Below are 13,283 nucleotides of genomic sequence, written 5' to 3' on the forward strand. Positions count from 1 at the left end.
CCCGTTAACTGCATCTGTGTAGGAGATCTATGCAAACACCTGTGTGTCAGTGGAAACTGGGCAATGCCATTACAGACTAATTGACAGGTTCATTGATAATGAAGGTAAATGAAGACAACGATGTGCTCCTGTTATTGTGTCCGCGCTTTCCACGTCTCATCTGCCTCCACTGAGCGTGTTGGCAGCAGGTTGTTGTCTTTTGTGTTTGAGATTTGAACCGTTTCACCTTCACGGATTCAAACACAGCCAGCCTGATGAGGAGACGCTGACGCAACGCAGGAGCTGAACAGTTTCACAGAGAGAAAACGGCCATTTACAATAGTGCTATGAAGTCATGTGAAGAGGAAAATCAGTGTGAAAGCTGTGAAATCCTGTCGACTCTGCAGCTGTCTCACTTCCTGTTGGGCTGCCAGTTCAGTTTCCTCCTCTGCTGATGATGATTCAGCTCAGTCCACACAACACTTCCCTGCCTCTGTGTTAATAATGATGCCACAAAACTTTACAGAACCATGTTCGGATAGAACAGATGAAGACGATGTTAAAAATGTAGTTTCTAATGCACATCATCACCCACTCAGACTCCTCTGAGACTCCACTGTGTCCACTTGAATGAAACTGTCCCTGCTCTAAACAAGTGTTTTACGTTGGTATCAGATGTTTGCACCATCTGGTTTATCTACAAACAGCCTCTCATCCGAAAAAAATCTACTATCACCCGCAAGAAACACTGAGAACACGGTGTCAATAGAAAGTCCCTGTTTGGGTCCCATCAATAACTACTAATACATTTTTCTGTGACAACGATTGACACGTGTGTGTTACTGAACTCAACACAACAAACATTTTGTCTTCTTTCAGATGAGGTTTACTAGGAATATTAAATTAAATATGTAAGCATGTAGAATCTTTATTAAAAACAGGGGGCGTCGCAGGGGGCAGCAGCTTTAGCAGGGGACCCCAAACTTCCCTTTCCCGGGCCACATTAACCAGCTCTAACTGGGGGATCCTGAGGCGTTCCCAGGCCAGTGTGGAGATCTAATCTCTCCACCCGGTCCTGGGTCTTCCCCGAGGCCTCCTCCCAGCTGGACGTGCCTGGAACACCTCCCTAGGGAGGCGCCCAGGGTTCATCCTTACCAGATGATCCTGAACCACCTCAACTGGCTCCTTTCAACGCAAAGGAGCAGCGGCTCTACTCCGAGTTCCTCACGGATGCTGAACTTCTCACCCTCTCTCTAAGGGAGACTCCAGACCCCCTCCTGAGGAAACACATTTCACACGCTTGGACCTGGACCTGGTTCCTTAAAGGGGAACTGTGACTGTTTTGATTGAGAGTAAGCATCAGGTGTTGGGTAGGCTGTGTTGCTGTGCATCATTATTCCTGCAGGAAGATGCTTTGACTTCTCAAAATAGATTTGGAATAACGAGGAATCGATGTGATCCCTCGATCTTAAAATCAACTTCTCCTGCCTGTCCCTAATATTTAAGGTCCGGGGTCCTGTTGAGAGTGTGGAACAACGAGGACGCAGTCACGTCAGAATAGACGACAGCAGACCAACAACATACTACAGTTGATATTCAGCGTTTGTCGGCCGTTAGTGACTTTGAATCTTGCTGCGGGACGTTTAAAAACTCTCTAATTGTGACGTCTGTGAGGATTTTTACTCGCCTCCAGCTCTCTGTAACATGTACAGCCCACGGCCACGCTGTTTCCACAACTTCCTCCATGAATTTTCTCTTCTAACTTTGCCTAATCTCACTCAAACATCCTCATTCAACTCTGTGGAGAGGATTGATGGTGTGTGCTGTGCCCTTTGGAGAAATCGTTGTTCTCCACTAAAGCAGCAAAACTCTTCAATTATCAACATGTGTTCGGATTTGAGTGTTTCGATACGGGCCGAGCACGTAGTGTTTGATGCCTTTTAAAAACCTGAAAGACTCTGGAAAAGAGCTAAAAATGTGAAACTAAAGGAACGAATCCTGACGTTGTGACCTGGATGTGCAGGTGTCGTCCGTGTGTGTCACAGTCTGATGCCTCTTCTTCCTCCATCGTTGTTAAAAACACCTCGATGAGTCACACTGTTGCACTTGGTGACATGGTGCTTCATCACACACACACACACACACACACACTGTATTTTATGACACCTGAACACACACACACACACACACACACTGTAGTTTATGACACCTGAACACACACACACACAGCACCCTGCCAGTGCACCAAATGAGGATTCATCTGCCGCTGAAACAGTTTCCTCCGGTTTGTTTGACATGACTGAGAAGTTTAAAACGTATCTGTGAGCTGTTCTTTAGAGATTGAGGTGAAGATTCAACAGGTTTAACATTTGAACCTGTGAGCAGACGGAGGGATGTGAAACACCAGTGATCCGTGTTGATTCTCATGTGGTTTGACATTCGTGCGATTGCCATTTTTGAAACAGTGCACATGTTGCCAACCAAGAGCATGCAGAGTTGGAGCGAGAGGCAGAAATACATCATCTCGTGTTCTCTGCACTGACAGTTCTCTTTCCTCATGTGAAAAATCTGCCATAAGTTCAGATGATGAATGATATTGTGGTTGTTGCGTGTGTGCAGGGTGGTGACGCCCTGGAACTGATGCTCTGACACCGTGAAGACACGGTTTACAGAGTGAAGTCTCAGGAGGACGAAGACTGTTTTCTCCGCAGACGTCCGCTCAGAAGGACTTTGATTACTCCGCTCGTCCGCAGCGACGCGAACGGCGCGATCAAGAGTGTCAGCAAGACTCTCTCGTCTCACACTTGCTGGCAATTAAAGAGATGAACTGCAAGTGGCTGATAAGATCTCCATCTCATAGCAGACGACAGGCGCCGGAGCAGAGGAGGGGAAGACGAAGATGAGGGGGAGATAGAGGAAGAGATGGAGCAGCAGAGAGATAGTAGAAATCAAATAAGAAGAGTGAGGAAATTCCCTGCAATCTGCGCTCACAGCTGTCCTCCGGCAGTCAGAAGAGTGAGTGCGGGACGCTTGGTAACCGCGTCTCTGGAGGAGTCTGAGGACAGGTTTCCTTCCACAGAAGACGGCAAAGTAAAATGCTCAGCAGCAAAGCTTTAGTTTGAGCGGAGAGATCGGCGCCACTGTGCTCCGAACACAGAAAAAATACTCCCTCACAAACAGAAATAAGCTGCTGAGGTCGATTTTTCTAATCGGTTTGAGTCTGACGCTGGCTATAAATGTAATTACTTTGTGCCATAAGAGCTCAACAACCACTCTGTCACCAGGCGCCTGGAGGTGGACGGGGAGGGGGGAGTTAGGGGAACATGAGGAGGCACAAAGAGGTGTCCATAAAAGAGGATTCTGGGCAAGCCCCCCACAATGGAGACTTCCTGTTTGATCCAATCAGGAAGTGCCAAAAGCGTCAGTTCTCTGAGTGTCCACTAGGGGCAGGTTTCATAACAGAGCAGTTTCTCATTGAGCCTCATGCACCACCCTAAAGACACGCCGATCAACCAATCATAAAGAACTACAGGCAGTGACAAGGATTTCTTCTCTTCTTTTGGGAAGAAAATGATACCGTCAAGACTCTTGCGTCGCATCGACCCCGTCTGTCCACACTTATTCATAGAACTTACAACTTCACAGTCACACAAAGTTCGCACATCGAATGGTAACATAACCAGTAAGTAAGTTCATTTCGCCCTATTTTGAGTGTAAGTAACAATAACTAACGAGTCACTGCAGCACATAAATGATAGAGATATTCTTTCTAAAAGCAGTTTACGACTGAGGTTTAGTCTGTGAATGAAGGATAAATTACAAGAAGCTGCACAAAATGATTCATTACTGAGTGACGTGGTGGAGATGTTTGATCAGGAGGCAGCAGGGGACCAGCAGCTCCTACAGAACGGCTTCAGCTCCCCGTCAGAAAGGCAAGATAAAGCTGTGACACTGTTCTAATCATAGCTGCCATCTACTGTAGGAGACACACCGACTACAGAGAAGTTCCCAAACTTCTGAACCATCGCGTTATGCATGTTCTTAAAGTGCTGATAACGAGGAAACCTCAATACCGAACATCTTCTCTGCCCACAGCGGAGATCTCATTTTAGCTTTGCATTACAATTTTGCACCGGCACATCCCAAACCCAAGAGCTAAGAGAAGAAGAGAGTAGAGAAAGAGTGGTCTTGCCTCATAGTAGCTCCTCACGGCGTTGCAGAAGGCTTCATCTGCCACAATCTGAGTCTCCCCGTTGAGGAAGGCCAGGAAGCGCTCCTTCACCGCCTGCAGCTGCTGCTTGTTCACCTGAGAACGAAAGAGAGAGAGAGAGAGAGAGGTGAGATGACGGAGGAGGAGAGTGAAGTGCAGAGAAAGGGAGTTATAATCATTTATAAAGGGAAGAGCGGCAGATGAAAGGAGGGCAGGGTGGATGAGACAAAGAACAAGAGGACGAGATTAGACTCATTGTTACAGTGTGACAGTGTGACACCGTCATTACAAAGAGTCTCATTACGGAACCAACGTCTTTCATTAGGGAGAGTTCACCGGAGACAACAGAGGATGACGGATGGGTCTGGGTGGAAACAAGCTACAGACATGTTTTCACATTGATGATGGAGAGTCTTTAAAAAGAAGGACTGTACTGAACATTTGGCCCATTTATTTTACTGCAAGGCCAAAAAAAAGGCAGGGGACAGGGACACTTAAGTGCTTTTAAGGTGTGATATCACATAACTCCTTGTTCCGTGTGTCCCTCTAACCCTCGACGACGGGCTGGACCGGTGTATCTACTGTTTATTAGACCACAGCTGCAGGAGAGCTGGAGCTGGACCGAACGTTCGGCTCGTTTCCTGTGACCGGTGGAGCGAGATTCAAAGCAAATGAGATGATTTGCCGAGCTTCCTGCCTGTCATCGTCACAGCATCCCTTCCAGTTGCCTACCGCCGTCACCGCTTGTGTGTCGCGCGCCTCTCTGCAGAGCGACAGAGCGGTCTGTGAGAGATAGCGAGGAACGGCGAAGAACTGATGTGTCAGGAGTCAACATGGGCTCTGCTTTCCAGCCATAAAGGCCCATTCTCACCCCACGGTAAACACGGATACAAAGCCCTTTCGTCCGTGATCTCTGGTGTTGGTTTGGGTTTGCCGTAAATGATCCTATTTTGTGTGGGGAAGAGTATCTTTTTAATATACTGGGGGGGGGGGGACCCTAAAGCACGGGGCACAGGACAGACGTACGGTGCGAGTGCGCCCTGAGATGCTTTTGCCTCTTTGTGGTCATTTTGTGTCTCTTTGTGGTTGTGTCTCTATGTGGTCATTTTGTGTCTCTTTGTAGCGCCGGCTCTTTGTGGGTTTGTCTCTATGTGGTCACTTTGTGAGTCTTTGTAGCGCTGGCTCTTTGTGGTCATTTTTAGTGTTTTCATAATTGTTTTGTGTCTCTTTTTATATGTTTTTAGTCGACTTCCAGTATTCGTATTTAAACTGTTGGTTTGATAAAACACGAGATTTCCAGACATCACCTTGAGCTGCAGGAACAAAGAATGAATGAAATATCTCTTCATCCAGTTTTCCAACAACAACAACAACAACATCAATACATTTCTCAGCAGAGCGGAGCAGAGCAGTCATGCCAGACGAGGAGAAGTCATTCCCATAAATGTCACCGGCCCTGGTAATAACTACCCAGTGAACCACAGCTGACATATCGTGTCGTATGAGAATTTTAAGTTTTCATGAGCGACAGAAACACCAGAAGCTGCTGCTCATGAGCTGCATATGTATGAGGACGGCGTCTGGGGGGGAAATTAAACCATTACTCTTCTGCTTGTTGCAACCCTGCCAGCATCAAATGCATTCTGGGAGTCAAAGTGCCAATTTCCAGCGGAGACTTATCTCCCGCTGACAGCTTTTTGTGTGGGCTTCCTCGCCGTTTCTGTGTCTAAATGGAGCCTTTAACGCGGCTCGCCTTTAACCACAGCAGAGGAGTCAACGCAGCAGGTTGTGACCCCGTTCAAAAGGACTCGGCCTGCATCTAAAAAGGTAGAAAATGTCAAACGTAGTTCATTTCAGATGAGGAAATGACTGCTGAAGGCCGGTGTTGGACTAAGATGAGAGCAGCAGGACGCCTGAGGAAGACGTCATGCTAAAAACACACCTGTCCTCTCAGATCTTGGGGGACTAAGCGTGTCTGGCAGAGTCGTACCGGTGTCTACTGCGTATTCTCTCTGAGCAGAGAAGAGTGTGAAAGACAGCGGACATTAAGACAAGGACATTTGATTATAGTGGATCTAGTACAGCTGATCACGGTGTGTACAGGATACACACCAGCAGGGCCGTATGCTTAGGGGGTAGCACCGGTGCTAGCAGGTAAGGGCGCACTCATCCTGTCCGCCCGTCCCGTGCCCCGTGCTTTAGGGTCCTTGTCCCCCCCTCCAGGCCCGTTTGTACTCACACTACCTGGGCCTCGGAGAATGCTTCTTGCTGCCTATACGTCATCACGCCGTAACACGTCACACGCATTGATGACGTCATGGCGATGCGCGGCTTTGTTTCCAGATCTTTCCGTAGACCTCGGAGTTTTTGTGCGTCTTGTCGACTGTTTTTGAATCTTTTCATCGACCAAATCTGCAGTAAACACTCCACCTCCGCATCACACCAACGTGAACCTTTCACCGCCATTGTTTTAAATGTCCGCGCATGGTCCCTCCTTCTTTTTTCTACGTCCCAACAGGCACACAGGAAATGACCTCAGAACCATCGTAGGCCTCTTGCTCGTACACGTGCGCGCGCTCGTGCTCGTACATGTGCAAACGCGCTTTACAAAAGCCCACCTCTCCCAAACGGGCCGTGGACTCCACACTGGCCTGGGAACGCCTCAGGATCCCCCAGTTAGAGCTGGTTAATGTGGCCCGGGAAAGGGAAGTTTGGGGTCCCCTGCTAAAGCTGCTGCCCCCACGACCCGACCCCGGATAAGAGGCTGAAGATGAGATGATGAATAAAAATGAAATAAATATCTATGACACTAAATCACCCAAGAATTGCTTTCTGCACAAAATCTTCTGTAAACGAGTCTTTTCTCATCGGGCTCCGCTTCATTTGTCGTGTCACAGCTCAGACGTCCTCCTCAGTATCTGCGGAGATATTAGACGGTGAACCTCAGGCTGTGATTTGTGGTTTTAATTCAGTCTCGCCACCTTTTCACACCCGACACATGAGAGCATAAAGTGCTTTCTTCACCTTAATAGAAACACTCTGCAACCACAAAATCACTTCCCTTTCTGAAATCTTTGTGGCAGATTTTTAAGAGCCTCTCTCTCTCTCTCTCTCTCTCTCTCTCTCTCTCTGTCTTGTGGCTGCGGTGGTAATGGCTTCCCTCTTACAGATGCATCCCGCCCATGAAATGAGGGCGACAGCCTGAAAAGAGTCTGGATATGAGCAGTGAAAGCCAGCTGTCAGCTTTCACTTGAACGTCTGCTCCGTGCCTCCCCGCGTCCTCGGCTTTGTCCAGGAAACAGATTTACCTCCGGGGGGGTTTAGGAGTGAATGAGGCGCACTTGTGCTCAGACAGCGACAGGAATCATCCAGGTGGAGGTGTCGTCTTCCCCTCAGGGACGTTGCTCTGCGCGCTGGACTCTAATTTGCCCGTTCCTGCCGAGCAGAACGACTCCGAGGTCAGCGGGTCGACGTCTCTAAACGTTCGGGGAGCGTCGGCTCTCAGAGCAGCTGCTGCGGAGCGAGCTCTCCGTCTGCAGGACACTTCACAAATCTTGGGTTACCATCTAAACACGAACATTGATTTGGAAAATAAATAGCTGAATAAATACATTATCAGTCAATTGCTGACCATTTAAATAAAGCATGAATTGAAACGGCCGGGATGAGGATCAGCATGAATCTGAGGCCGTGGCTCTCAGCGGGAAACCGGTGGATTGCTTTCTCCAGGTAGGGAATGAGTCCTGACCCCAATCGAAGGAGTTCAAGTCCCTCGGGATCTTGTTCACGAGTGAGGGGACGATGGAGCGTGAGTTTGGCCGGAGAATCAGAGCAGCGGGGGCGGAGCTGCAGTCGCTCTACCGCACCGTTGTGACGAAAAGAGAGCTGAGGAAGGCAAAGCTCTGGATCTACCCTCAGTCCTGGTTCCTACCCTCACCTGTGGTCATGAAAGCTGGGTCAGGACCCAAAGAACCAGGTCGCGGGTACAAGCGTGTGAAATGTGTTTCCTCAGGAGGGGGTCTGGAGTCTCCCTTAGAGAGAGGGGGAGAAGTTCAGCATCCGTGAGGAACTCGGAGTAGAGCCGCTGCTCCTTAGCGTTGAAAGGAGCCAGTTGAGGTGGTTCAGGATCATCTGGTAAGGATGAACCCTAGGCGCCTCCCTAGGGAGGTGTTCCAGGCACGTCCAGCTGGGAGGAGGCCTCGGGGAAGACCCAGGACCAGGTGGAGAGATTAGATCTCCACACTGGCCTGGGAACGCCTCAGGATCCCCCAGTTAGAGCTGGTTAATGTGGCCCGGGAACACCTCAGGATTTATGCTTTGAACGATAATAATCCTGTGTGTGATCAGTATCTGATACGCAAAAAAAATTAAAGGTGGTATTGAGCGACGCCTCTTCACTAGATTTGATTTGACTTGAGCCGACAGTCAATCAGAGCGACTGTCGGGCTGTCAATCATCATGAAGCGATCCAAGGAAAGTCAAACTGACAGCACGGATCTGATGTGAAGACCAAACTATCTAAATAAAAAGTCCAGCTATCAGGAAATGACACACGCACACACACACACACACCAACACACACACAGCAGTGGGAGTCATTTCCTCTGAATGGACCTTATCTGGCCTGTTAAGCTTCAACAACACATTTATTTATCTTATGTGGTGCAATTAGGAGTTTAGATCCTGTTTAGATCATAAATACATAATCATGTCAACTTCATGATTCTCTGTCCATCGCAGCGCTTTGAACACACGCGGCAGGAATAAAATAGGAAGCAGTCAGCGTGCTGAGAGGGAAACGGCGAGGAGTCCAGCCACGCAGCAGCCAGCAGAGCAAACAGGGAGCTTTAGGTAGCTGGTTGTTCAATGTCCATTGTATTTGGCACAAGTTGGCAAAATTGCACAAACTGATTCAAATCTGTTCTTCGGTCGGTTCAGTCACTTGCAAAATAATTAAAAATCAATGTAAAGATAACGTGATAAAACCCGTGATTGTGGTTTCACTGTAGTTTTGGGCTTATCGCCCGGCCCTGCATGGTTCTCACTGGTTTTTGGTTTTCCCCTGATTGAAGCTGTGGAAAGAAGCCAAACTGGCAAAACTGCAGGTGATCATGGACGATGTCTCCCATCCCCTCCGTAAAACCCTGGACAAGCTTCAGAGCAGCTTCAGCAGCAGACTCATCCGACCTCACTGCTTAAAGAACGCCACAGGAAACAGTTCCTACCTGCTGCCGTCAGACTCTACGACGCTGCACAACAACGCTCAGGGAATAAACTCACTCTACTCAAAGTGATCACTGACATGCACCTTTATCCCACTTGCACATTAAAATCCACATAGCACATTTTAATATAGTGTTTTATCTGCGATACTGTACTTCTATCTTATTCTATTTTATTATTGTTCATATTTTGTATTTTATATTTGATCTTATTTTTAGTACTTCTGATTGCTCTGTACCGCTGCTACGATGACCTCATTTCCACTCGGGGATAAATAAAGTTATCTATCTATCTATCTATCTATCTATCCATCCATCTATCTATCTATCTAAGCCGGTAATTTTGGTGCCACACCGAGCGGATACTAAAAAAGGTGGAAGCAAAACACAGCAGACCCCTGAGCAGAGCTGTTAACACACGCAGTGGAAACGTCACAGCTGCAGCTTTGACTGACTCAGGTTTTTATTCAGACGCGACATTGACATGAGAGCAGTTACGCAACGAGGTGCGAGTCAGACAAAGGCTCAAAGTAGAACAATGAAATATGAATTACAACAGCTGCTGAACCTGCTGGACGAGCTCTGAGGCTCCCTGAGAAGAGACGACGTTTCCAGCTGTTATGAGTGTGTGTGTGTGTGTATGTGTGTGTGTGTGATGCACATTAATGTTTGTTGATGCTGAAGGCTTTAATTTCAGGTCCTTCCTCTCAGAGGAGGAGATGAGTTTGCAGCAGCAAGGACCTCCCGATGGATCAATAAGCTAAGATAAGAATGCTCTGTGTGTGTGTGTGTGTGTGTGTGTGTGTGTGTGTGTGTGTGTGTGTGTGTGTGTGTGTGTGTGTTTTCTCTAGAGGAAAACGATCACTTCTCTTCTGGCCGGCAGCACTTTCAGGATGCAGCTCTGGTTAGAAAAAAAATATCAACCGAGCGAAGGCGAGACGTTTCTGTCAGACCTCTCAGATTTATGGAGAGAGAGGGCAAAGTGACACACACACACACACACACACACACACATGTAAACACACACCCACACACACACACATACAGGTTCATCTCAGGGCCTGGATACATTGGTGTAATATGAGTGCCACATGTTGGAGGAAACACCTGCCAACATCATCTTCTTCTTCTTCTTCAACTATTTAGAAAATCATTTCATAATCATGAGTTTCTGGTCTCAGCTTCTTAAATGTGAACATCGTTTGATTTGTTTCCTCCTCTGTGACAGGAAACTAACATCTTTGAGTTATAATCAAAACAAAACCGAACATTTGAGGACGTCATCTTGGGCGTCAGGGAACACACATCTACAGTTTACACCAAACTACTCATCTGTTAACGGACGATCCTCAGAGGAAGGAAGGGTTCGTTAGATGCAGCTTTGGTATCTGTTGTTTTCTCTCTCAACAGGTGACACACACACACGCACACACACACACACACACACACACACACACACACACACACACACACACACACACACACACACACACACACACACACACACACACACACACACACACACACACACACACACACACACACACACACACACACACACACACACACACACACACACACACACACACACACACACACACACACACACACACACACACACACACACTTTCTACAAATTGACTGATTGTTGTCTTTGTCTCAGAGACGTTTGCTTCAGACTGAAATAGTTGGTTCACAGGAGAAGTGAGAAATGTACGTTTCTCACAGGTGTGTGTGTGTGTGTGTGTGTGTGTGTGTGTGTGTGTGTGTGTGTGTGTGTGTGTGTGTGTGTGTGTACCAACAGCACACAGCTCAGGTGAAAACCTCGCATCTCCGACACCATGTTCCCAGGAATAGAAACAGGAAGTTGTGTCTTGTGTGTGTGTGTGTGTGTGTGTCGCGGCTGCAGGACGGAGGACAGGTGCGCGGGGACGACTAATAATCTTTCTCATCATGGATTAAAACATTTTCGACGGATTAATCGACAATAAAAATTATAATTAGTTGCGGCTCTTTCGCTTGTTTGCTGTGAAATCCCACAGAGCATTCACACACACACACACACACACACACACACACACACACACACACACACACACTCCTGATTTGTGATCTCCTGATTGTGCCGCACGGTAGCAGTATGACAACTCCCCTAATCGTCATGGCAACGATCCTTGCATGCAGAGTGTCTCCGTCACTGACACGCACACACACACACACACACACACACACACACACACGCACACACGCACGCACGCACGCACGCACGCACGCACACGCACGCACACGCACACGCACACGCACACACACACACTTTGATAATACGCCTAAGCAACATGTTGAGATCATAAAAGCAGAAATATTTATATGATATTTATATATTGAGCTGTACTCCAGCTGTGTGTGTGTGATGTCTCAGAACGATCCCGTCATGTCGGGCGGCGGCGGCGGCTCTGATGAAGGATCAGAGGAAACAACCAGCACATCAACCCTCTCACCACGCTGATCCAGAGAGCGCTGAGAGTTTAGTCCACCTCTCAAACGTCTGCTTACAGCTGCGGATCCAAACACACACACACACCTCAGTGGGAGCTTTTCTTCCTCTGGCTCCACAGGAAATGACACCAACGCTGGCGTGTTACGTTTCAACGCACATCAGTTGCGTTTCACCCTCATCACGCAGAGATCCCAGTGTTAAGTGTATGACACGGCCAACACAACCCCGGGTATTTTACCATTTCCAAATAGGCGTACACTCGCGTCTAGGGCTTCCGAGGCTCGGCTGCCCGTTCATACGCTTCAAAAGGGGAACGATTCGGCTGCCAGGCTACGGGGTGAAGTGTGTGTGTGGGCTCATCTGCTTCTTCGTCAGCTCGCTCCCAGCGGTCCGACACTCAGATATGTTTGGACTCCATTCGACAGTTCATTTTGGCTTCATGTAGCACACGGACAAAACTCAAACAAACGTAATCGCACAAAAGAAAGGGAACATGGCGTTCATCTCTCCTCAAGGTACTCAGGGTCACTCTCCTCCACACCTGTCCTCGAACGCCCTTGAAGACAGACCATGCGCAAACATTTAAAACAATGGCGGTGAAAGGTTCACGTTGGTGTGATGTGGAGGTGGAGTGTTTACTGCAGATTTGGTCGATGAAAAGATTCAAAAACAGTCGACAAGACGCACAAAAACTCAGAGGTCTACGGAAAGATCTGGAAACAAAGCCACGCATCGCCATGACGTCATCAATGCGTGTGACGTGTTACGGCGTGATGACGTATAGGCAGCAAGAAGCATTCTCCGAGGCCCAGGTAGTGTGAGTACAAACGGGCCTGGAGGGGGGACAAGGACCCTAAAGCACGGGGCACACACACGCACAGAAGGGATGTTTTTGTTATTTTGCCCGTATGCAAAATATACCATGCCACCTTAAATCACAACTTTGTAGAGGCTGGCCTTATCAAAAGATAAAGAGTACTGCACACAGGATCATTGGGGGCGACTGTGGCTCAGTTGGTAAAGCGAGTCGGAATGGTCGGCAGTTCGATCCCTGCCCTGCCCCACTTGTGTCATGGTTGTTGTGTCCTTGGGCAAGACACTTCACCCACCTTGCCTCGTGTGAATGTGTCTGACTGCCGTATGGTATAGTAGTATAAGAGAAATCCAGGAGAGTCGCTAACAGCCGGACGTGGCTAACTGTGGTTAGCTCGGGGCAGTACGGTGAAGGCATTCAAAGGTCTTTTTTAACCACTAATGCTGCTGAAAATAACAGCAAACCTCTGCAGCAGCATGAGAAGAGTCCCTACACACACAACAAAGCACCAATGGGCTCCTTCCACTGTAATGGACTTTACTATGAGAGGAGCTGGTGCAG

The sequence above is a fragment of the Echiichthys vipera genome, assembly GCF_963691815.1.
Source record: "Echiichthys vipera genome assembly, chromosome: 7".
In the NCBI taxonomy this organism is placed as follows: Eukaryota; Metazoa; Chordata; class Actinopteri; order Perciformes; family Trachinidae; genus Echiichthys; species Echiichthys vipera.